This window comes from Lissotriton vulgaris, chromosome 2_1 (genome assembly GCF_964263255.1).
Source record: "Lissotriton vulgaris chromosome 2_1, aLisVul1.2, whole genome shotgun sequence".
Lineage (NCBI taxonomy): Eukaryota > Metazoa > Chordata > Amphibia > Caudata > Salamandridae > Lissotriton > Lissotriton vulgaris.
The window spans coordinates 957,110,434-957,137,414 of record NC_141687.1 but is presented as its reverse complement, the minus strand read 5'-3'; positions in this window follow the sequence as shown (position 1 = coordinate 957,137,414).

Below are 26,981 nucleotides of genomic sequence, written 5' to 3'. Positions count from 1 at the left end.
ATCGGCGGCAGCAGGGGGGGAATGCGCGGAGATGGCAGAAGCCACGTGGTATACCGTCCTCCACCAGCCCCGAAAGCGGACCGCGTCGGCATGCACGCCCATCCGTCCCCCATGTGGAGACTGGGAGCCCGCCAAACCACTCAAGGCAGCCAAGGGTGCGCCTGCAAAGGATGCCAATGACCACGACCGACGGTCATGTAGTGCGCGCCCGTCGGAGTATCCAACCCAGGCACGGAGGGGTAGGCGACATCCTAACGCCACCCTGGGGACGCGACCACGTGCATCGGTCCCAAGACCCGCCGCCAGTTGCGAAAGTCGGCCCGAGACCCCCACCTCCCTCACATTGGGGGGGCGAAGCTCGCACGGACCAGGCCACGGGTCAGCCAGGCCCCGTTCAGCGCCGCATGTGCTCACACACAATTGAAGTGCACCGGATGGCAAAAGGAGCGGCTCAGTCACGCGGGGCTCGAGCTCGGAGACCCTAAATGCCAAGCAGCCGTGCCAACCAAGCGCACACCTCCCTTTTGTATTCCACCTGTAAGTATGCCAGGAAATGATCGAGCGTCAGGAGCCCCCCTGCCGCGCAGCCGGGCACGCCTGCCAACACTGCATTTCTCTACTCGTCTTTTGTATGGAGACAGTTGCCCTTTACCTCATCTTGGGCACCAGTACCAAGTGCCAGTTCTGTCCTTCTGTAGCCCCTGCCTTACTCAGGTACGATTGCGCTGTGACCCGGGGCATGCCTGACTTTGCCCTGGCGCCAAAGTTGCTTAAGTCTGCTTTGCACTAATTGGGAACAACGAAGCGACGGACCGGGACGTGAAACTAATGCGGGCAGAAACCATTCTACCGCCCCACTGCCGCCTCGGCTGTCGCCTCACCCCTGGAGACCCCGTGCAAGTGCAAATGATCCCCGCCGTAACCTGACGGCCCGGACGTGGCCAGCTGTCCCCGGCTTGAGATACAGCTGAAATATAACGGGAATGCCTGACATCGCGCAATAGCCACTCCACGCATCAGTTAGCGTAAAAGGCCATTTATTAGGACAGGCATGACACTCAGAAATAAACATAACATCATTAACTTGAACAATCCCCCCAACATCCTGCCATTCACCCCATCATCCACTCACGTGCTCCACCAGCCACTCCCAATTCACACCATGACCTCTTTGCATCTCATTCACTTCCCCCTTTCACTTTCCAACTCCTCCGTCATCTCCATCCATCGCACTCCCGTCTACCACTCCCCCCATCCTGCACCTGTAACCCCCTCCCTGAAAGGGTGATTCTACCCGTCATGGACTCCCCACCCCTCCCAGGTCCCGTCAACGCCCCTATCTTGCCATCCTGTCCTAAACTGGCACGTTACCCAACTCGGTAACTTTAACAAAAACGCCCATGTCTCCTCTTTTCAGCTGTAGGGTAGGTGGGTGGTAAAACTAACTTCTTCCCTGAGGCACCGGGGACAGGAAGAGGAAGTCCTTCCCTCCAGCCCCCCTAAATAGCCTCCTAAACTCCTCCCACCCCTAACCTAAGCCCCCTACCTAACTTCCTGCCTGTCCCTCTCGTGCGAACACCCCGGGGAAAAGACTGGTCCGCCGACCTGCTTTCCCCGGGGGCCGCATCGGGCATGGATTTCCTATCATGGCAGTCGGAGACCTCCACACATGTAGCCCCGCCCCTTAGGCACTAGTGGTCTGCTCTCACCTGCGGCGCCTCACCGAGCTAACCATGTGCTCCCGCGACCGATTCTGCAATGTCTCCTACAGGGCAAATCTTGCTGTGGGCCATTAGGTTTAGGGGGGGGGGGTGCAGCAGACAGCTGTGCTGCCACGCAAAGGCTCTAAACATGGTCAGTCGACACAGGGGACGCCCTGGGGCTTCCGTAGGGCGCAGTAAGCAAACCTCCACACGCCGGGCACCGGGCGAGCATGCTGCTCGGGCGCCCCCTGTCCCAGCCCGCGCCCCTTTCGTGCCCATGGCTGTAACGCTGGCCCGCACTCCGGACTTGTCCTCCAATGGCGGCAGTGAGGGAGGCGATTGTGGGGCGTTAACAAACAGCGTACGCCATCAGTATTCTATTACTAACCGACCCGCCTCTGCTGAGACCGGCGGGGGGGTACACGCCTGCTTGACTAAATCGACCCCCCCTTCGCATTAACTAAGTCAGCCAGTACCCCCGTCGCCCCTGAAAAGGGGGGGGGGGAGCGAGCAGAGCGAGTGATGCCAGCTGCTACCTTCGCGATAGGACAGGGCCCGCCCCGCAGTCCCCAGCCGGTACTGCCCTCTGCGGGCCCGCAGGCAGAGACTCGGCTATTGACCCCTAGGCCCCAGCGGCCCACTACTAAGCAGGCCGCCTGTGTCTACGAGTGTTCCTATTATCGGGTTTCACCGTGTGGCTTAGCTATGCCAGATTCAGAACGCCAGTTTTAAATTACATTTACAAAACAAGAGGTAGCAAAAGGTACATTACAGGAGGAATAGACTGGGACCTCGGCGAGAGGGAGGGTGTAACGCCCACCACTAGAAAAGGGGCGGGGCTTAAAAAAAGAGAGAAAAACGCCCCCGAATCGCGTTAAGACGGGGCCTGAACTGAGTGACGCCCCTCTCCTCCAATGAAGTAAACAAAAACAAATGGCCGGGCAGATTGAATTATTAGAACAATACACCACCTAGTGAAATCAGTTGCTAGGTTGGACAACCATTTGTGTTGATTTAATTCTTATTTTATAAAGTTTTTGAAAAAGTTTTTTGACATCAAAACACAGCACGATATTAACACAAATACATAAATACATTCAATCCACTGAAATAAACATGTCAAACAGAGTAATTAAACAAAAGAATTGTCACATAAATAGTCACATAGACAACTGTACTATGCCTCAGATAGATCAATTGTTGAGGCACCAGTCCTGAATGATAATGAACAAGTGGACTAACAGATTGTTATATTGGCCTACTTGTGAACACCGACACAAGATACATAGTAAAGTTCATAATAGAGTGCTATGACTAGGAATGACACATAAACTGCTGGGTGATTGCAAGTGTGTTAATTAATTCCTATCAAGCCCCATCTATTTTGTATCTTGGAGGGAAGGAGGTCGACACGTTTCGAACCCAATATGATTCTGCGGGTTCTCCTCAGGACACGGACTGGGGGGTCGCTGTCACTTATTGATGAAGGGTTCAGGTTGCTCCCTCATTAATGCGCATGATATGCGGGAGGCGGGTGCCTGTACACGTTAGTTTTTCAATGTTCAGATCTTGGTTACTTCGTGTTTAAGCAGTTTCACAGAGGTAGATGGGTGCCGGACCGAAGCGTTTGCAACCTCGCTGACAACTGACAAGCCCGTGCGGTGGCTGCCGCTTCCTCACGCGTGCAGTCGGAATGAACTCTGCTTAAACACGAAGTAACCAAGATCTGAACATGGGGCTACCTTGGACCTACCTAAGGAGTGCCTTACATGTAATAAAAGAAAAGGTTTGACCCAGCAAGTTGTTGCACTTGCCAGGTCGAAATGGCAGATTAAAACTGCACACACATACACTGCAGTGACAGGTCTGAGACATGTTTGCAGGGCTATGAGTGTGTATGTGGCACAATCAGTGCTGAAGGCCCACTAGTACCATTTGGTTTATAGGTCCTGGGCACACCCAGTGCACTTTACTAGGGATTTACTAGTAAATTAAATATGCCAATCATGGATAAATTACACAAGGAGCACTTGATCTTTAACACTGGTCATCAGCGGCAAAGTTACCGGAGTCCTAAAACAGACAAAAACAGGTCAGAAAAAATAGGAGGAAGAAGGCAAAAAGTTTGGGGATAACCCTGGAAAAAGGGCCTGGTCCAACAGTTACAGAAGCATTCCTGTCACACCCACAAGGCCAAAAGGCATCACCAGTTACGACAACTAGAAACCAAGCAAAGTTGATTGTCGTGAAGTTCATCATATAAAGGTTCTTCGACGTCATTATCAAGCGTTGGTGAAGAAGACGTATGTGCATTGGTGATATTTACTAATGAACAACTTGCACATGTAGGATTAGTTGCTTGCAAACAAAAATCAAAGGAAAATCACCAAATGGAGCCACAAAATTCATTTGGACAATGTCCCAAATTACATTAAAGGTGAACGGTTGCCCCATAAGCTTCATCATAGACAGTGGTGCATCAATTAATAGTAGTTTAACAACTTATCTCCTGTGCCATGCCGTACCCTGTCAAAAACAAAGGTATACACATGGGCCGCTTCTAAAGCATTACAGAGTCAAGGGTCATTTACAGCAACCATGCAATATAAAAAGACATCATTACAAGCGCCGAATCCTGTCCTTCAGAAAACAGCATATAGTGAGTGCCTACTTAGCTCTGTCACTGCTGCTGAAATTGGAATGATATTTCTAAACTACAACCTCTGTGCTCAGTCTGAAAATGTGAGTCAGTTTCCGTTGTTGTTTCTTGGCCTAGGAAGACCCAAGAAAATTAAAGTGCAACTTCATATTAATGAGGACATTCGCTGTGTTGCCCAACTTCACTGCAGAGTCGCCTTTCACTTACAAGAAGATGTTCAGAAAGAACTAGAGACACTGTTTAAGCACAATATCATTAAATGCTCCACCGGTCCCACGCTGTGGGTTTTGCCCATAGTTGTGGTGGCAAAAAAGGACAGTGGTGATGCAGTGTGATTTGTGTTGATATTAACCAGGCCAACAAAGCAATCGAGAGAGAAATACTTCCCGGTCCCCACATAGTGGACATGATCAAGCAACTGAATGAAGTTCAAAGTCTTCTTCCAAAAGATACCATCAATTGAGCTGAAAGAGAACTGTAGGTATATAACAACTTTTGCGACTCATGTGGGTTTGTTCAGTTACAAAAGACTGCGTTTTGGATTTCTTTCGGCTGCAGAGATATTTCAGGAAGTTATTCGTGGAGTAATTCAAAATGTTGCACATGTCTTAAATGACAGTGTTGGCATTATGGTGTTTGGGATAACACAAAAGAGCATGACAAGGCTCTTACACAAGTGTGCCAATTACTTGATGATGCAGGTCTCACTATGAATGCAGCAAAGTGTGAGCTTCACAAAACCAAACGTGAATCTTCTGGGCACATAATCTCTGATGGGGAATGACTCCTGATCCAAAGAAGGTGCAAGCACTATCATCTACTTGCCCCCCACCTCCCCACAAGACCTAACCATGCTGCCAAACTTCTTAAGGATGGCTAGTTACTGCTCAAGGTACATTTGTGATTTTGCTACAGTGAGTGCCCCATTGAGAGACTTAAAAAAGTGGAATGTCCTATTCCAAGAGTCTCCTGAGTGTAACCAGACTTTCAAATAAATAAAATATGTGATTGAGAATGCAACTGAAATGGCCTATTTTGACCCCAAGTTACATACTGAGATCACAGTAGATGTGAGCCTAGTGGGGCTGGGGGTAATACTTGCTCAACACAACGGCCATCTGAATCCCCAGAGACACATTGTGGTCTTTGTCAGTAGAAGCCTGTCTGAAACAGAACGTCCCTACTCTCAGCGGGAGAAGTAGAGTCTGGCTATAATGTGGGCCTGCAAAACATTTTCATGTGTTTTTATATGGTAAACGTTTCCCTACTATCACAGACGACGAGGCATTGCTCACCTTCTTTGGAACCCGAACAATAAAATTGCCCTTTGCATCGTGGGGGTGTTGCAACTGCAAGAGTACGACAAGCCGGGGAAATGTAGACAAGCCGGGGAAAAATCAAAATCCCACAGATTACTTTTCATAAGTGCTGCTACATCGTCACAGTTTATCATCCAAGCGGCTGAAGAGTATCTTAACTTGATTGTGAAGTCCACCCAGCCGCGGTCAGTGAGGTAACAGCAGTGGGGCCGCAGTCGGGGGTGGGGGTGGGGGGGGGGCGGATTTTGAGGGACAATGCCCGCGGCTCGGTCCAGCATGCCAGCAGCTCTATCCATTGAACAGATTATTGCTGCTAACAATGCAAATAAAGACATGCTCATCCTCAAAGACCTCATTACAAAGGAATCTTGGAAGAAAAGTATTCAACCCTTTGCTGATGATGTTAAATTCCAAAAATTCAGAAATGTACATGATCAGCTTTCTGTCACCTGGAAAGGTATCATATTGAGAGGCTGGAGAATCGTCATGCCTCAGACAGCAACAGCTAGCACACATCCAACACCTTATATACCTAACCCTACCTAACACCACCTACCTCCACTACACACCGCTGAACTGATCCCCTCTCTCTTCCCCTCCTTCTACCTTTCCCCATGTCCTCTCTCTCTACCTCTCTCTTCTATTTCTTTCTCCTCCCTTATCTTTTATATTTGGTTCAAACCTCCTGCACACTCTGGTATTTCATCCTCTCACCAATTAGATTGCCGTCGTATTACTCTTCTCCATCATTCGGTTTTCCTGCATGGTCCACCTATACTTGACAATTTTTCACCTCTACCTCTGGTAACCCTAAAGGCATCATTCCTCTTTTTGTTAACCACCAAAGATCCTGCATCATTGTATACTATAACGCTGTGTTACAACAAAATTGTATGCTGCTCTACACTTTGCATTTAAGTATGCAAATATCATCCACCATGAATCAGCTCTTTGTCTGCTTTTCCTCTACCTATATTTAAAAAAATAAAAAAATAAAAGGTTTGAACACACACAAAAAAGGACACTGTGACATTGAAGCCACCGAAAGAGCCCTAAGAGACTGAGTGTTGTAACCTCACCTAGATGAACGGGTTGAGAAAGAGCTGAAAACGTGGCACCTTTGAAACTGTTTATCCCCAAGGTGACACAGCACTCACTTACATTGTCTGATCTTCCTGAGCATACCTGGGAGACAGTTGCAATTGAATTCTTTGGGCATCTACGTAAATGGACTTCATCTCATGGCAGTCATTACTGAATATTCACATTTTGTGTTAGTGGAAGATTTATCATCAACAGCCCATGACAAAGTAATCGAGCAGCTTGATGACATCTTTGTAGCCTGGGGAATCTCTGCTGTTCACAAATCTGACAATGGCCCAACTTTCAATAGCAAAGAATTCAAGGAGTTTTTTGTTCGACTCAATGTCAAGCATCAAAAGAGTACACGTTTCTGGCCCCAAGCCAGTGGTTTTTGTTGAATGATTCAAGGGCACATTCAAGAGATTAATTTAATGAGCGTCGATGGAAGGAATCAATGCAAACCAATCCATGTGTCTAGACCTTCATGCCGATTGATCAACTACTCACTCCACAACTGGTGACAGTACTGCCACCTTGCTATTTTGAAGAGCCATTGGAACCAAACTACCACAATGGACATATGACCCATCGATGATTGCCAATAAAGTTTGCGTCATAGACACTCCTCGAAAGTGCAAAATGAAAACACATGCTGATCAGCGATGATTCAACCCAGGAAACAGTCTTCGACAAAGGGGACTGAGTACTGGTCAAACAAATAAAAGCGAGAAATGGAGCTCAGTTTTCTGTCGACACTTTGAGGGGTGCCAAGGACACATGGTGATAGTGCATCATCCCGGAAAATCCATTACACAGGACTCGTCAAACTTTAAACACCTACCTTGATGTTAGTCAGCTCCTGCGATCACAGACGAGGCAACCCCACCTGAATGTCCAGATCAAATATCTGAGCCTACGTCATCAGTGCCTAATCAAGGTGCCTCTCAACTACCTCATACCACGCGATCTGGTAGGCCAGTTCAAGTGCCTTGGTGACTCATTGAGGAAATATGATGCTAATGTTGTGTAATCTTTATTTAACAAAGGGGGAGATGTAGTGTCTTTGATATTATGCGTGCTAGGACCCTCGTGGTTCTGCGGGGGGACTCTGAAAAGGAATTACGTAGTCTGCTGGGAGATGTTAAGGTGTAGTTATGAAAGCTATAACGCAATGCATGCAGAGTGTGATCGTACGTTGAAGGATAAAGACCTCTTTTATAGAGCTTCATGTGTTGCATATTCATTTGCATGCTCCCAGGTTGGGGAGGACACTACATCCCCTACATGTGCGACTGAGTCAGGTGAGGCAGCATTGTAGCAGTCCAGCAGCCAAGTGAAAAGCGGGACAAAATGGGTCTCTCATTGATCTGAAGTCCCGCCCCCTTCCAGCAACCCCGAATCCTTGCCTGGTTTGGCTCCAAAAGCCTTAGGCGACAAGGGTGCACCAATCTGGTAACCTCTATTTGATAAGCTCACAGCAGTATTTAATGATTACATCACTCTCCTAATTGAGAAAAGAAATTTGGAAACAGAACTTTTTACAATTTTCAAAGACAAGCAATAACATTCCACTTTAATTCCTCCCGAGGTTTTGCTGTCTGTTGCCTCGTTTTCCCACCCCCTGCCACAAGGACGTCCACCCAGTCTCATTTCTGGCATGGCATCACATGGACTTGGTTTTCCCAATCACATACCTTCACTGCTGGTTCTTATTTACTCGGTCCTCATCTGAACCTTTCTGATGAAAGCTGTCTTTTTGTTGTAGTCATGACAAATGTATCGAAGTTAGAAGATACAGCTACTGACTCAATCTCTCAGCTAAAAAACAATGTCTGTCTCTGGCTTACAAAACATACAGACATGGGCTCGAATATGAGGTGAAAAGCATCCTGGACTCCAAGTGGCGTAGGGGTGTGCTGTGGTATTTGGTGTCATGGAAAGACTATACTGTAGAGGATGACTCCTGGGAGCCGGAAACGAATGTCCATGCCCCAAGGGCGGTTAGATACTTTCATCGGAGGAACCCTGCAAAACCTGGTCCTAGGAGGCGCTAGGGACGGGGACATACTGTCAGGAATTCATAGCCGCGCTTACCTAATATATTGAACTACTAATCCCAGGAGCCCGGTGTGGTCTCCCGGTATTTAATGAAAGGCGGGGCCGAGAGAGACTTTGTGCGTGATTTTGGTTCGTGTGTTCATTCATCTATCTCCACCATTGTTCATTTCCTGAGTTTCCTGTTTGGTGGAGGTCTTCTTGCTGTTTTGCTGTTGTTCGGAGATTCCTGGGTTTGCTCTGACTCTGCTCGGGTTCCCCGAGCGCTGCGCTTGCCGAGCGCTTTTCCTCAGTTCATTTTTACTTCCGGGTTATTTCTCCAGACTTGCTGCCTTGCCGGTGAGTGTAGCGGGTTTCTTAGCTGCATTGCTGAGCAAGTGGAGGATTCTTCCCGACTTACTAGCATGAGTAAAACGCTTTCTACCTTGTTTAGACTTCTATGACTTTGTGGGTATAGAAGAGGGTATCATCCTGCTTACTTTGAGCTTTCATTTTGCGTACCGTGAGCGGAGCGCAGTGGCAGCGCTACGCACTACCGTTACGAAGACAACCATAAACCATTGAGGAATTAGGAGGATTCATGTTCAAGTGCCAAAGCGGAAAGTAGTGGGTGAGTTTCCTACACTTTGCCGTATTTGGAGTATGGTGTTGTTTACCTTGTTTATGGATTAAGACAGATCCAAAGAACTGTGTTTAAAAACGGAAGATAGTAGTAGGAGGCTACATCTTACCGTTTAACGAACTGCAGTCTCTATTTATCTCTGTTGGGTGAAGGAACCCTTTTTGGATGACTTTGGATTACGGTGTTTTGGGGAACAAAGGAGAAGGTTTCTCCTTATGCTGGTGACAGTTTCAAGGGAGCATAAATTCCAGTATGACATCCAATACTATGGGGTGCGTTTTCATAATGATATATTACTATGAAGTACTTCACCATTGTTTTGGGGTCTGAGAATTAATCTGTCTCTTATATCTTTAGGGATCAGGAATGTATTCAGTTCACTATATCATTACAGAATCAGGAGGGTACTTTGGAGAACCTGAGCCAGGTGAATAGAGGGGCATTAGCGAGAATGAAATGAGAGTAGTATTCACTGTGTATATTATAACGTTGGTGTGTTTTCTCTTTCAGCTATCCCTTTCCAGCTGTTCCCTTCCGTCTCTCCCTTTCTCATTATTTCCCTCGCCCGATCACTCGAACACCCTGTGTATTCCTATATCAGGGTGTTGGTGAGGTCAGGAGGTGGAGCCTATATTGCTGCAATTGGACCCTGAGGAGTGCGACCTGACAAACTGTGCCGCAGATAGAGAGCTACGAGAAGCCGCCTGAGTCGGGAAAACAGGACGGCAATGATCGGGTAAGCGGGTGAGGCTGGGAGTTTGTAAAACAAAGGAGGCAAAAGTATACTACCGCCCCACAGTGACACACCGGACCCGTTCTAAGGTCCCGCTTGGCAAAGGGGTGCCATGGGCGGCAAAATTGGCTCTCGGGCTCGGCAGGACATTTCTCCCTTCGCCTCTGCCTGACTCTAATATGGCGGCCGCGTTTACTGTCCGTTTTGTGCTGTAGGACTGACTGCCTCTTCCAGGTTGGAGGGCCACTGCTTGAGGCAATTGACATCCTGCTGTCTCCATACTCTTGAGAACTGATGCTTACTGCCGATATCCTGAGACCCTCTTGCGCATTTCAGCTTTGATGTGTCCCTGCATGTACACCACCCCCACTGGGAGATCCAATGCTCCAAACTCATCTAGGCTGAAACATCCCATGATGGCGACTATGACAGCCCCGGGAGAAAAGCTGAGACCTAGCTACTTGTGTATGATGCCTGGTGGAGCTACCTCGCAAGCTATGGGGGAGATTGACTTTGGGCTCCCTCCTTTGACTATCACCTACCCAGCCGGACTTCGGGCTAACGCTCCTGCGTCTCTCCTGACCTTATCTTCCCCCTCTCCCTTCCCCCTCCCCCCTCTCCGCTCCTACTCTTTCCAGCTTCTGTCCTCTGCCCTCACATGCCCTTGCCCTTTGTCTCCACCTTGTTTTTCTGTGAACTTCTTCCCTCGCCATTTGTGACCGAGCTATTTTGTCTGATGCCCAATGGAGCTACCTGGTTTAGCTATAGGGGAGATGGGCCGTGTATTCCCTCCTTGGTCGTCACCAACCCAGTCGGTCTTTGGACAGACTTCCTTTCGTCTCTACGGTTGTCTCTTCCCTTATCCTCACTTTCTCTCCTCCCCTACCCCCCACTACTTTCTCTCTCCTTTCTCTCCTCCCCTAATGTATTGCTGATTGTTTGATATAATGTTTACTTGTTGATCTTTTTCTGGTATATTGTTGAACCACATTGTTGCACTTTCTTTCGTCTCTCCTGTCGTCTCAACCCGCATCCTCCCTCTATTTATGTCTCTCCTTCCCTCCTCTCTCAATGTATTGAGACTGAATTATTTTGTCTGATGCCCTATGGAGCTACTTGGTTCAGCTGTAGGGGATGTGGGCCGTGGATTCCCATCTTGGTCGTCACCTACCCAGTCGGTCTTTAGACAGACTTCTTTTCGTCTCTCCTTTGTCTCTTCCCTTATCCTCCCTTTCTCACCTTTCCTGCCCCCTCCACTACTTTTCTCTCTCCTTTCTCTCCTCTCCTAATTGTATTGCCTATTTTTTTGGATGTATTGTGTAATTGTTGAACTTTCTCTGTTACATTGTTGATTCTCATGTAAAGCGCTCTGATACCTTCGGGTCTAGCCAGCGCAATATAAAACTCTTTCAATAAATAAATAAATAAATAAATTTGGGCATCCAGGCCTTGCAAGATGTCTACTTTTCAACAGTCACCGAGGGTTCCCCCGGCAGAGAACACTGCTCTTATGCCCATGGAGTTTTTTACAGCCACTTAATAGCTGGCCAAACCCTTGCTATTACTAGGCCGCATATGTTACCTTGAAGCCCCACCAGCCCAAATAGCTTCCTTTTTTATTTTATTTTTGTATTTTTATTTGGTAATTTACAATTGCAGATACAGACAAAGAGAAAAACAATGTTAAAAAAGGAATTCAGTGAATATAATAAACAGTCTAAATAAGCAGGTAAATTATCTTGAATGAAGCAGTAATACTAAGGATATAGCAGAAAAGGAAGATATGACCGTTTTGTCCTGATTACACTCATTTATCCACAATCTCTATTGTCATTATTCCAATTTTCAATTGGTTTCCAGATCTCAATACCACGTGCTCTCGACTTTGTTCCTTTACTGGCAAAAATCGCCTTCTCTTGGTTGTACATACCTAACAGCCGGGAGAGCCAAATCTGAAAGTTAGGGGGATCGGCGTCCTTCCAGCGGGCTGTTAATGTTATTCTATACACTGCTGTACCCAGGAAGAGGGATACTTCTTCCGCCTTAGTATGACTCAGAGCGTAACCCAAAATATAAAGGGTGGGAGATTCGGCTACTGGATGCCCGAACACTTCCTGCCAGAACCCAGCCCAAATAGCTTCCAATGCAATGTTACATCCCTTTCCTAAGCATGCAATTGAACTTTGGGACCTAATTTCCTCCCTATCCTGAAGTGATGTTTTTTGACAGAAACTTGGATGTGCTGGACCACCCTTCCTTCAGTTACACTTGCACTCCCAGGTAATTACCGTATAATTAGATTTGACTGAGAGTACAAGTTGGGGGGTGGCATTGAGATTAATTTTCAAGATACGATTAAAACATCATTTGGCAATACTTTAATGGCAGACTAGATAGACTTAGGTAATTTCAAACTAGAGTTTCCTTTTGGAGACTTTTGGAAAGGAGCACTTCTTTATCACCCCCTAGGCCCTAAGAAAAGATTTTAGGCAACTGAGCTTATTGCCACTCAAGTATTGTAGACAAATCATTTCCTCCTGTCAGGGGACTTCAATTATTATGGGGAAGATCTCTCTAACACAGAGGTAGCGCAATTCATCTCTGACATGATCTTGTTAAGACTACATCAAAATGTTAAAGGGCCCACTCATGCAGTTGGTCACAACCTAGGCATAATCTTTACTAATGCTAGAGATCTATGCTGTGACCCTCCCTAGCTCTCACCGGGACACATCATTTCCTTCTCCAGTTTCAGATGCCGACTTCAGTGGGGACAGTCAAACCCACATTTGGAGTCCATAAAACTCTGCAACATTGGAGTCAGGTGACCACTGATGCTTTCACTAAGGTCTTCGAGAAGCCAATACCCTTTCCAGAGCTCAACATCAACACCGGATTAGCCCAATTCAATAAGTCCTTATATCAGGTTTTTGATAGCATTGCTCCTCTAAAACATGAAGTAAAGCAACCATCTAGGCACCTTACCCCCAGGGACATAAAGGAGAAATCCTCCTGCAAAAAACGAGAAAGGCGCTGGCGAAAAACTAAATCTCAAATTGATAAAGATGCCTTCTGACTAGCTCTGTCTTTTTATCAAAGGCATATCAAGTTGCCCGGAAAGGGCATATTATCACTAACATAGAGCAAGCAGAAAATTCATCTAAAGAACTTTTCAAAATCCTTAATGATTTTGTGAACCCTTCGGCCTGCTCTCAAACGATCCCTGCCTCACGAGATGTGTGTAATGCCTTAGCTGCCTTTTTAAAAAAAAAGAAAAACATTCAAATCTATTCAAAATTAACACTGCCCACAGTTGTATCTAGTGAGACATCAAACCCCCATGCCCTTCGTCAAAATGGCAATTGCTCTCTTTAAAATGTGTTTCTTTTCTTTGCAGTAGATTCAACAAGCCCTATGCAAAGCCAAATACGGCTCACCCCTGAACCCGTAGCCCTCCTGGGTCACAGTTTTGCCTTTACACCAGCTGGCCTCCACGGTCATGGCTTTGTTTAATCTATCCATTCATACAGGAAGCATTCCCTGTGCTTCGAAGTCAGCACAGGTTGTTCCTATGCAAAAAAAGCTTTTGTTGACCCAATGAATTTGGCTAATTATCGTCCTATATAGCTATTACCACTTTTAGGTAACTCTCTGGAGGATCTAATAAATACACAACTTTCAGCCTACTTAGAAGCCAATAAGATTATTCACCCATCTCAATTGGGGTTTAGGGCAGCTCATAGAAAAGAGGCCTTGATTGCGGTCATGGACTTCGCTCAACTTTTTGTAGACAAAGGCACCCCTAATATGCTGGTATTATTAGACCTATCGGCTGCCTTTGATACTGTGTCCCATTCAAGGATGATTCAAAGGCTGTACGAGATTAGCATTTCTGGGTGTGACTTGAAGTGGTTTCAAAATGTCCTTAACAACAGAACACAGACAATTTCACCTTTGAGTCTCGTAATATGTTAATTGATAAGTGGGTGCCAAAGGGCTCTTGTTTAAGCCCTACATTATTTAACATCTACATAGCCCCCCTTGCTTCCATTGCCAGATTCTTTGGTTTCGCTATTATATCATATGCTGATGATACACACTTGATGATTTCCTTTGATGACAACGGGGAGACAATTATCGAGCAGTTTTCCAATGGCATAAAGACCACCGCAAGTTGGAATGCTGCCAACTGCCTACAATTAAATGCTGATAAAACTAAAATTATATTATTCAGCAATTCCAAATACTCTTAACTTCAGACTTTATGCCCCCTTGCCTAAGCAGGCAGTCAAAAACATTGACATAAAAATTGACCAGTAGCTTTCTATGAAAGACCATGTCGCTGCCATCAGCAGCTGTTTTTACAAATTGCGTTTGCTGAAGAAAGCTTTTCCTTTTCCTCCACCCTCATCCAGGAAAACTCTAGGCCTTGGTTATCAATAAATTGGGCTATGGCAATGCCTTTCTTCTCTGCAACAAATGAAACTTTATTAGTGAAAATACAAGTGGTAAAAAACATGGCCGCCCGGCTTGTTTGCAATCTTCTCAAACTCTACTGCCCCACCACTCACTTGTACCATCCAGTGAGGGACCATTATGTCTTGCAACAACCGTTTTGAACCTTTATCAGATTTGGACTGATGTCAACGATCACTGGGGATCCCGACAAGAGCCCCTAGCCCAGCTGTGCAGGGTAACACCACAATGCAATTTCTAACCATGGATAGTGCCCTTATCAATGCACCAAATATCTGGGGCTTTTCAGACAGGATAATTCAGCTTGATAAGCAAGTCTGTTTTTATCACCACTGATCCAACCAGCACAACCATCGACAGTAAAGGACTATCCCTGAAAATGATCTGTTGGAATGTCTGAGGAATAATGTCCAAATTAAGGGACGAGAGTTGGCTCTCCTGTGTGCAAAAGTTTGACTTCGGACTCTTATAAGAAACTTAGTCTCTGGACAATATTTTTTGGAATGGCTTTCAGAGTTGTTGTGTTCCACCTAGGAGGTTGTATGTGGGTAGAGCTAGGGGTTGATGGTTAATTCTAGCACAAATTACAAACGATTTCATAATCATACCACTGCCCAATACTAACTCATGAATCCAAATTCTCTGGGTAGTCTGTTCTGCAAGAGTTACATTTTAATTGTCAATTTATACAATGTTTTAACCCCAACAACCAAGGGGTGTAATGTAGATGTTCTGTTTTTCATCATTTAGTACTAACGGAATATGATCTCTTCTGTACTAAAAGTTTACATTATTATTAGCGGGGGATTTTAATGCCAAATTGGTCTCCCGTCCTACCCTCTTTCCACCTTACTAAACCCGTCAAGATTATCCTCTCCCCATAACACCTACAGGATGAGAGAAAATCTACATTAGTATTTGATTAAGCATTGTCTAGTTAATGCAATTAAACCAATCAATCAATCAATAAATTAATCAGAGAAGATTTATAAAGTTCACCGTTCCTCGTAGGCAGAATAGAAATCAACCCAGGCAGAAGCTGACGTCCTGATATGCAGTTTGAAACTGCCATGATTTAAGGCAGATTCATCCTTCGTGCCCCAGAGGTCCAAAGGAATAGCATTCCTAGCCCTGGCTGCAAAGAGGGCAAAGCAGGAGCCACCCCATTGTTTCTTCTTGAAACATGGCACCACCACTGGCAGAGCACCTGAAAAGCGCAGAGTTCTGGCAGGGTAATATGAGTTGAGCCTCTTGGCCAAATACACTGGAGCATACCAATGGGCCGCAGCGAGACATTTTAACTTGATCCTCTCTTTAATGGGCAGCCAATGTAACTCATTATGGTGATGATAAAAAATGGACCACCCTGGGTATATTTAGGAGTAGCCCTGAAGGCTGCATTTTGTACCAGCAGAAGTTTCCATAGCTGGGTGAAAGAAAATTAGCAAAGTCTAGCCAGGACATGATGAGAGCATGAATGCTTGACTTCTGAGCGAGAATCAGAAGAAGTTGTAAGAATTTCTTCATAGACATGAGAAGTATGAAGCACACCTCAACTACCACTGTCACATGATGCCCTAAGGAAATAAAATTGAAGAATTTAATCCCTAGATTATGCACAGGTGTAGCTGGGGACGGGGAGGGGAAGAGGAATAAGATCAGTCCTGCAGTTTCCATCCCAAATGGGTAGAGGGGGACCAAGGAGCAGAATGTATGTTTTGCTGGTGTTATACTAAAGATTGCTTTGTCACATCCACTGGAACACAGCTGTGAAGCAGGACTTGAACTTATAGTTAACACTCTTATCCAATGTTCAAACAACAACCAAATTGCCAATACTGATACTTGCTAGACTAATTCTTTTGCCAATCACATGTGACACTCATAGTGACTGGAAATAATACTTTTTAATTTTTTAGAATTCAATTTTATCAAAACTTTAACTGTTCATTTAATTATTCCAATGAACAATTTAAAATGATCTCACATGAACCACATACAATTTGACACATATATGAAAAACAAATCAACAATCACATACATGACACAACACTACATCTCACATGTAACAACACAAAGTAATTCATGAGCAAGCTCTACTTCCAAAAAATCTTACACCTAAAGAATAATAACACAATTAGAGACAAAGAAAAAAGGAAAAAAGCTCTACTTCCAAAGAATTTTAAACATAAAGAATAACAACACAATTAGAGACAAAGGAAAAAAGCCCAGAAAGGGGACAAAGTTGAGAAATTGTTTAAAACATTTTCAAGTTTTTTATAAAAACAACGCACTTGCCAAACATGTACGATTCAGGTAACCAAGATTAATCCGGTATTCAGTGGTTGCATCAATAATTCATGAACAAAGGTTAACCTGATAAACAAATTTAGTATGCATTTGTTTGGACAAGATGAAAAGGTCTACGCATCTACGCGTTACGAACCCCTTTAGACCCTTTTTGGTGGGGCTCTCCTCATAACCTAGAACAAGCTATAAAAAAAAAAAGTGCCCCTGTTACCACTTGTTCGCTCCTTTCATCCAACACACCAAAAATGTCATCATCAATTTCTAGTTTACCTTGTGTGAAGACACTTTTCACCACAAGGTGTCTGCCATTTTTATTTATGAACAGCTGAAGCCGGGAAACCTGTAAGGAGAAAGAAAAAGGGGAGAAGAAAAGAAAAAGAAAGAAAAGGGCAGGGAGAGGACTCTGTCAGTGTCGTGAAAATGACTATACTTTGTTCCAATTCGCAACGGAAGAGAAAGTCAAGGCACTTACTTTGCCTTAATTCAAGTTTAGAGACAGTGGCTCACGTAACACGTCATCGCTCATGAGATGTTTCTTGCTGGTGCGGCCGGCACTGACAGCACGCGAGGCACTTCAGAGAAGGAAAAAAAGTAAAAGAACAGAGGGGTCATAAGTTCCTGCTCCATCCAAAAATATGATATTTCTTCACAGGCAAGCCAAGAGGTCGGTGTTTGTTATTCCTGTGGGGGATGAGTTTCTTTAATTGACTGAAGTCGTCTATGTCAGCGGCAATAAATCCTTTGTGTTGCAATAACGCGTCTCCTGAAAAGAGTAAAATAGCGGGGTTTCACTCGCGAGGTTCTTTGACTCCATTTGGAATTTGGAGTTTTTTCCTTCTTTCTCTTGCTTACTCCTTTAAAACGAATTTCTGCTTCACTGACTATGACAGAACAGGACACTATTGCGTATACAGAGCACCACATTCAAAAACGTCTGACCGCCCCATCTCTGTTTTCTTCAATTTCTTTGAGTACGACAGCTAAACAACAAAATGAATCTGATAAACTCATCAGACTAAAGAAAAAACAAATTAGGACTGATTTACATGGACACTTTTTTCTTGAGCATCTGAAAGCAGAGACCATTCCAATTGGATTACAAATACGCAATATTCCGGTTATATTCACAGAGGATCCAATCTATAAAAAAGGCTACAGTTGTACTGAAACTAAATGTAGTAGAGCCCTAAATGTATTGACCATCGAGACAGCACAAAGATTATCGCAACAACAAATAGCTGAAATTTCTACTTTGGAGCAAGAAATAAAGGACAGCCAACAGTTGCGGACGCTAAAACTCTACTGGCAAAGGTCAAAAAAGAGAGAGCTGAATTTAAGAACTTTACAATAAATCAAAAAGGGACAAAATTTGTAAAAGATAAGAATTTTTCACTGGAAACAACGTATCTGTATTTACAAACAGATTTCTATATGCGGCTAGATTCAAGAAGGTTTCTTTCTGATTTTCAAGGGAGATCAAGAAACAAGTTTATTTCTTTCGCAGACACATCATCATCTTCTGGTGGTGACACTGACACTAAAGAAAGGAACCAACAGTTAAATCGTAGACCAAACAATCAAAAGCAACATCCTTTTTTAGGCAGAGGCCAACAGCTGCCACGGGGAAGAAACAAGTACTAAAATCAGTCATGGGAAATGACAACCAGACGACAACACTACAAGAGCCAGTGCCGTCAGCAATTTTCAATTTATCTGATCATCCCCTTTCAGAGGCAGAACATTCGATCTTGGAAAAAGGACTCACATTTGTCCTGACAAAACAAACTAACTTTGTTAAAATGAAAACAGAGGGTCATCAAATTTTGCAGAAAAGTGAGACTCAAGTCTTTCTTTCTGGAAAATAAATTTCCTTTAAACATCAAAACACCTGGCCTTAGAGAGAAATCCGCTTTTTGCCCCTCTACGAACAAAGTCCCAAAGGACATAATACCATTCGAACAGATGATTTTATCTGCAATTTCATATATAGAAGGAAATAGAGACTTTGTGAAACTTTACATCTTGAAAGTTGAAAAAGAAGCAATACCCTCACTCGAGTCAGACAACTCAATAATAATAAAACCGTCAGACAAGGGTGGCTCAATAGTGGTAATGAGCACAGCAAATTACCAAACTGAGGTTCTAAAACATCCTATGGACACACAGTGTTATCGGAGAATTGAAAAGGATCCAACTCTTGAAATTCAAGGTGAACTTATGTCACTTCTCAAGGAGGCTTCTGAACAAGGCATAATCGGACCACGGAGTTTGGTTTCCTAAACAAAAAACCTCCAAGGATTTCCCTCCTATATGTTCTCCCCAAAATCCATAAAAGTGAAACCCATCCTCCCGGCCGACCCATTGTGTCAGGCTGTGGATCAATACTAGAGCCTGTATCTAAGTATGTTGATTTCTTTTTAAAGCCATTCTTAAAAAAGGTCCCTTCCTACCTCCAGGACACCAATGATATTATAAACAAAATGGAAGCCCAAGAGTTCTTACCAAGTAATCAACTCTTGGTTACCCTTGTGTGGTGTCCCTTTACATCCAGATATCCCAAGAAGATGGGTTAAGCGCTATTGAAACGTTTCTGGAACTTAGACCAAGACCAGTGAGGGTCCCCTGTGAGTTCATACTGCAACTAGTGAGTTTTGCACTCAGTAAGAATTACTTCAAGTTTGACAAAGACTATTATTTACAGATAAAAGGGACCGCCGTGGGTTGTACCTTTGCGCCAGAATTGGCTGTGCTGAACATGGCAAATTTGAGGAGAGATTTGTCTACAACAATAACACTTTCTCTTCCCAAATTTCCAACTGGGTCCGTTACATTGACGATGTCTTTTTAATATGGAATGGAGCAGCAAACGACCTAGTGGCATTTCATGCCTGGTTGAATGAAAGAACACTGGACATCAAATTCAGTTTAAACTACAATTCCAGTAGGATGACGTTTTTGGATGTGGAGATTTAAGCTTCACATGGCACACTCATTACAACACTACACAAAAAACCGACAGACAGAAACAGAGCTTTGCATTATAGGAGTCAATATCCACGCAGTTTGCGTGATAACCTTCCCTACGGACAGTTCCTTAGGATTAAGGGCAATTGTACTCTAAAGTCTGAATATATGTATCATGCAAAAAACCTGCTGGAGAAACTAAAAGTACGAGGATACCCCAGAAAACTACTAAAATATGCTATGAAGCGTGCGTGGCGGACGCCTAGAGAAACTCTTTTACAGAGAAGAGAAAAAAGGAACATGGAACGTCTTGTATGTGTGACCACCTTTTGCCCCCGCACAAACTTTCTAAAGAAGGTGATTACTCAAAACTGGCATTTTCTCCAGAACATACATAAATCCTTTAGCAAATTGTTGTTTGCTTTGAAAAGGATAAAAGTGTGGGCAACTTAATCATCCGCGCAGGGGTACCAAAATCATCAGAAAGGCGCACGTTAAAAGCACAACTCAGGTTACCACCGGTCATTGGACATGATAAATGCAGCACATGTTTGTGCTGCTCTCAGACGATTGAAGGATCACTATTCTCCTTCAAAAACATCAAATGGAAACACAACGTGTTTTCTAATTGTAAAACAATATATGTAGTTTATGGCATTTTACGCCCATGCTTGAAGTTGTACATTGGTAAGACAAATCAGGAAGCCCACCAACGAATCATCCGGCATATGTCCAGGATCCGCAATAAAACAGCGAATGCACCGCAGGTCAATCATTGGATACTTAACAAACATACGGTCAATGAGCTGAAATAGACTGTTTTATCAAAGATTGAGAAGGAACCACGAGGCGGAGATATGGATAGATTATTGATGCAAAGAGAAGCAATGTTGACTGTGAAATTTAACTCAGCCATGGATGGGTTAAATGAGCTGTCTGAAAGGTACAATATATGATGGGTTGTACACCCACAGATATCATGGAACGATACAACCATGCGGTTCAATTTTCAACAGATACAGGCATATACCGCCTCCTATTGCCATTCATGTTATAAATGAGCTTGTGTTGTTAACTTTTTTGGACTGTATTCTTGGTGGGAAAACCTCCCAGTTATAGAAACAAACTAAGAATGACTTTTTATAGATCTGCTCCTCTACGATTTTTTCTTTTATTTTTCTTCTAAACCTCTCCAATTATTTTTTCCAATTGTTTCTGTCTTAAAAGAAACTGGCCTTCAATCACATTACTTGCGACACTAACCACGTTTTTACCCCGCTTCTGACAAAAAGGCGATCTAAAGGGAAAACAATAAAGTTTTTCAACTTGAATTCTACAAAACCGTGATGACGTGAGCCTTGAAACACGCGCATGTTGCTGCCGTCATATTTAAGCGGCACCTAACTAAAACCCAAAGCGACTTTTTTCGTGCTGGTGAGAAGACACTGATGGCGTCGGTGTAACAAGGAACCAGGAATGTGTACTTGAGCGGGCGGTTCTTCTCTCTTTCTAAGATCTGTGGACTTTTTCTGTATACAAGATTGTTTTACGTTTTCTAGAGGACACGTTCGTGCAAATAAAGGATTCACTGCCTCTGATTCAGACGGCTTGAGTCGATACAAGAAACTCGGTGTTACATACAATCAGGTATGTGGACTTCAGCGAGTGGTTCCCCTTCCTCGCCTTAAGATCGGTGTACCCCCCTTTTTAAACTCAGTGGTTTTACTCTTTTCAGAAGATGCATTCTTGCAACACAAGGGATTTATTGCAGCTGACACAGATGGCTTCAGTCGATTAAAGAAACTCATCCCCCACTGGTATAACAAACACCACCCTCTTGGCTTGCCTGTGAAGAAACACCATATTTTTGGATGCAACAGGAACTCATGACCCCTCCGTTCTTTTATTTTATTTCCTTCTCTCAAGAGCCACGTGTGCTATCAGTCCCGCCTGCACCAGCAAGAAACATCTCACGAGCGAAGATATGTTACGTGAGCCACGGACTCTTAACTTGAATTAAGGCAAAGTAGGTGCTTTGACTTTCCCTTCCTTTGTGAAAAGGAACAAATTATAATAATTTTCACAACACTGACAGAGTCCTCTCCCTGCCCTTTTCTTTCCTTTTCTTCTCCCCTTTTTCATTCTCCTTATAGTTTTCCTGGCTTCAGCTGCTCCTAAATGAAAATTACAGGCACCTTGTAGTGAAAAGTATCTTCACACAAGGTAAACTAGAAATTGAAGATGACATTTTTGGTGTGTTGGGTAAAACAAACAAACAACTGGTAACACAAGGACCTTTTTCTTGTTTTTTTATAAGCTGTTCCTGGTCCTGAGGAGAACCCCATCAAAAAAGTGTCTTAAGGTGTTCGAAACGCGTAGACCATTTCCTCTTGTCCAAACAAATGCATACCAAATTTGTTTAACAGGTTAACCTTTCTGCATGAATTATTGATTCAACCGCTGAATACAGGAATAATCTTGGTTACCTGAATTGTAAATGTTTGGCAAGTGCCCTCTATGGGGTTGTGTTGTTTTTATAAAAAACTTGAACATTTTTTAAACAATTTCTCAACCTTGTCCCCTTTCTGGGCTTTTTTCCTTTCTTCTTTGTCTCTAATTGAGTATTTTTTTCTTTATGTGTAACTTTCTTGGGAACTAGAGATTGCTCATGAATCAATTTGTGTTGTTAAATGTGAGATGTAGTGTTGTGTCATTTATGTGATTGTTGATTTGTTATTCATATATGTGCCACATTTTATGTGGTTCAAGTGAGATCGTTTTGAATTGTTCATTGGAATAATAACATGAACAGTTAAAGGTTTTGATAAAATTGAATTCTAAAATTTTTTTATTACAATGTTTTTTTTCCCAGTCACTATGAGTGTCACATGTGATTGGGCAAAAGAATTTGTCTAGCAAGTATCAGTATTGGCCATTATGTAGTTGTTTGAGTATTTAAACTTGGCCTATCCTTACTGATTATGGGACAGAACCCTCTATTGTTCTTACATATCCAATGTTAGCAGGATCTGCATACCATCAGCATTGGACACGATCAGGATACCAAATGATTTCACCAGTGATGCTAGGGGGATCATATAAACATTAAAAAGCGTCAGAATCAAAGCAGAGCCCTTGGGAACCCCACATTTTGAACTTTAGAGTTCGAGGTGAATGGTGGCATCCAGACCCTTTGGCTTCTGTCAATTGCAAAAGAACAGATCCAAGCTAGGCACAAACTACCAATGCCTATATTTTCCAGGCACTGGAGGAGAATGTCATGACAGACAGTGTCAAAGGCTGCGGATATATCTAACAATATCAACGCAACCTGTTTCCCTTGGTCCTCTGCCATCTTGGTGTAATTGGTTGTGAGAAAGTGCCCTCTTTCTGCATGGTTGCCCCCACTTTTTTCTGAATTGCTGATGTGCTTTGACTGAGTGTGCCCTGGGCCCCTGCTAATCATGTACCCAGGGCCTAAGTTTCTTTTCCCTAAAACTGCATTGAAGCCTAAGCCCAATTGGCATCTCTGGCCACAGGCCAGCCCCTGGTAAATGGTACCACAGGTACCCAGGGCACTGTGACCAGAGAAGGCCTCTAGGGGCTGCAGCACTTAATGTGCCCCTCTTAAAGGTCCTGTACCTTTACACTCACACTCTGCCTTTTCAGGCTACGTGTCGTGGTGCAGAACAAAGTGAAGAGTCGACATGGCACACATCTCTGTGCACCATGCCTACACCCCACTGCCTTGGCATAGATCAGTCACCCCTCTAGATGGGTGCACTATACCAGTGGTGATGGTAAAGGTGCAAGAGCCCTGTACCCCTATAGTGTCTATGGCCATTCTTAGACATTGTAAGTGCAGTGCTGCCATTAAGAGTATATGGTGCTGGGAGTTTGTCATTACGAACTCCACATCACCATAATAGCTACACTGAAAACTGAGAAGTTTGGTATCAAACTTCTCAGCACATTAAACCTACACTGATGCCAGTGTGGGATTTAATGAACAATGCACACAGAGGCCATCTCACCTGAAAAAAACGGGGCAATATTCCAGGCAAAATGGATTATAGCATGATCAGACCACTCACCAACTCAGATTTCAACCATATTCCCAAAGCAATAAAAAAAATATGGGGTCCAGATTTCTCCTGAATGTCCTAGGCCCGTTACCCCAAGGATTCAGCCCCCCATTGGTCCGTTAGCTGAAAAGAGACAGACCTGAAACTTGTTTTAAATAACGAAAGTAACACCCCCTCCTTGTTTTCCTACTCTATCACAATGAAGCATGTTGCACCCTCCCCCCCCCCTCTGCCCCCTCCCCCCCTCCTCAGCAATCGCAAGCGCGACATCTGGCGCTGAAGAGTCAGACATCTATGTCTCTGTGAGGAAGAGAATATCAAACTCCTCCTCCAGGAGCGAAAATCAACAGGTCTTTTTGTGGAGAGAGTAGCAGCACGAATGCCCGTGCTACCCTCCACGCCTCTGAGAAGGGGGGATTGCGTGTTGAAAGCTATTGTATCCTGCCCTGGGATGGAGCATGAACAGTGCACACCTCACACACGGGCTCAGGAGGAAAAGCACACCTACCTCTGCAGGGCGGTCTTGACCACGGGAAAGAAGGACAGAGGAAGAATAAGAAATGCAGGCGTCATTGGCAGAGCTGAAACAAGTAGCATGGCTGGCGCTGAGGGCAGACCGAGCTCAGACTGGCTTACCTAAGGCGCAACAGCTGCGCGTCCGCTGCATATCTGCGCAAGGGCTCCGTTTATATATGCTATTACCATTCCCTAATGAACGACTAGAACACTTACGGAACAAGCATTTGCAATGCAACAGGTCTCGCATTTGCAAGAGTTTAAGCTTTTGGCATTGTAAATGACCAGGGCTTGAGACGGGGTACCACGCGGGTGGACGGCGTCCCCCCACTTATTTTACCGGGGGACGCTGTCCCCCCTGCCAAACAGCTGGACTTAACTCTTTGGCCTCTCTGGGGCGAGGAGCTCGGCACCTTTCGGGACGTCACTTCCGGTCGTGAAGTCACTTCCGTGACAGCGTCCCCCGACTTCTTTTTTACGACTTGTGCCTTGTAAATGACAATGCCTTTTATTTATGTGTTTTCAAAACTAACACATATATAAAAAGGCACTGTCATTTCTAATGCTAATAGCGCGAACTCTGGCAAATGCAAAACCACTTTCATAGTGGCAGCACCCCTTTCTTTAGACACTGCTGGTCGTATTCATGTTACAGAAGAGGTGTCTAAAGAAAAGGGCGTGAAAGCACATCATGGGTGCTTTTACCCCCCCAAAAAAAAACATTTGTTTGGGGGTGGGGGTAGAAGCTCCCTTTCAATTTAACGGTGTGCACGCCCCTTTCTTTAGGCGTGGCTGCTGTAACCTGATTACGGCAGCAGCGTTAAAGAAAGGGGTGGGGCCACCATGTAAGTAAAAGTATGGTATGAGGGCTTTCACTGAAGAAAAAAAAAGGTTTCATAGCACTACTGCTAAAGTTAAAGCGGACCGTGCTTCAAAATTAAATAAATAAGTGTGGCCCCTATACTTAAAGCGGGTTGTGCCGCTAAAGTAAATAAATAAATAAGAACGTCTGCTAAACTTAAAGCAGACCGCACTGCTAAAGTAACTAAATAAAGAAATGCTGCCGCTATAGTTAATGCGGACCACCATTAACAATTAAAATAAAAGTGGGCGGCGTGCTGCTTGTAGTAAAGCACATAGTGGGTGGAATAGGGACAAATCATCGAAGAAAATAGTGCTCACAGCCTAGATAAAGCAGACCATGTAACAACACACGTAAAAAGTTCAGACCTCATGGGAGGTTACAAATGCAATCAAGGCAGTACCAAGGAGGTACTACTAAGCCTATTCAGGAATGAAAAGCAACTGTTTAGAAAGGACAGTAACTGGAGCCAATTGTAATTATGTGCGGGACATGGGCGGAGCTCCGAGTCCCTACCTGAATAAAGCATGCCTCGCAGAGCAGCACATGCCTTGCCCAAACTTGACCTAAAAATGGCAGTTCCATTCAGGGAGAATGTACGGCGGCTCGCAACAAAGCTGAAATTTACAACATCCGCCCCCAGTAAATTGTCAAGTGCAACACAAAATATATTGCCCCTCGAAAAACACTTTTACAAATAAGTGCCAAGTCACTTTAAAAATAGATGCAAATTCACTCTAAGAAAACACAAGACATGTGGCAAAAACGAACTACAAATATTAAAAAAACAATAGCATGAAGTTAAACAAGCATTTGCAATGCAATAGGTCTTGCATTTGCGAGATTGAGCCATTGGCATCAAAAAATGACAATGCCTTTAATTTATGTGTTTTGAAAACCTGCAAGCGCACTTTGAAGTTATAGTCGTTAATTACGAGAAACAAGGCTGGCAGTAACTGTGCCTCTTTTACTGCCAGCCTTGCTTCTCCTGTCATATAATATTAGCCTTGGTTCGTCACAGCACAAACTAGGGGAGTCTGAATTATTTTCAATCACAATAAAGATACTTACATTCTGATTGGATCAGTGGTCCGAAGAAGTTGAGCTTGTAGTATTTCTTAACAAATCGAAAGCGCCACTAACGGATATCAATCCTGGGGTCTAATGCCCATATCATATAGATGAGTTTATTGGATTAGCTTTACAATCGGATCAGGGAAAAACAGGATACAGGTACCTGTTATGGACGGGGAGGAGTGGAAGTGAGATTAAGGAAGCAGATGGTGCAAAGCCTATGCAATGTGGGAGCATCAAAGGACCACTGTTTCCAACAGAGACTAAGAAATATCAAAATGGTAGATAAAATGGTCACTTGTTAAGAATTGCCCTGTGTATGAAATGAGGGTGTTCTGTCAGCTGATTCACAGAGCGAGCAAGTGACATTGGTTCCATCATGTGAAGATATTAGTCAGTGTGCTAAACAATGTTTCTTGAGGTTTGATTAATGATTCAGAATTTTTCTTGGAATATCTTAGCCCTAGTAGATTCAAGGGCAAATAGAAAGTATATTCAGACCAGACTTGCAGGGAAGAAA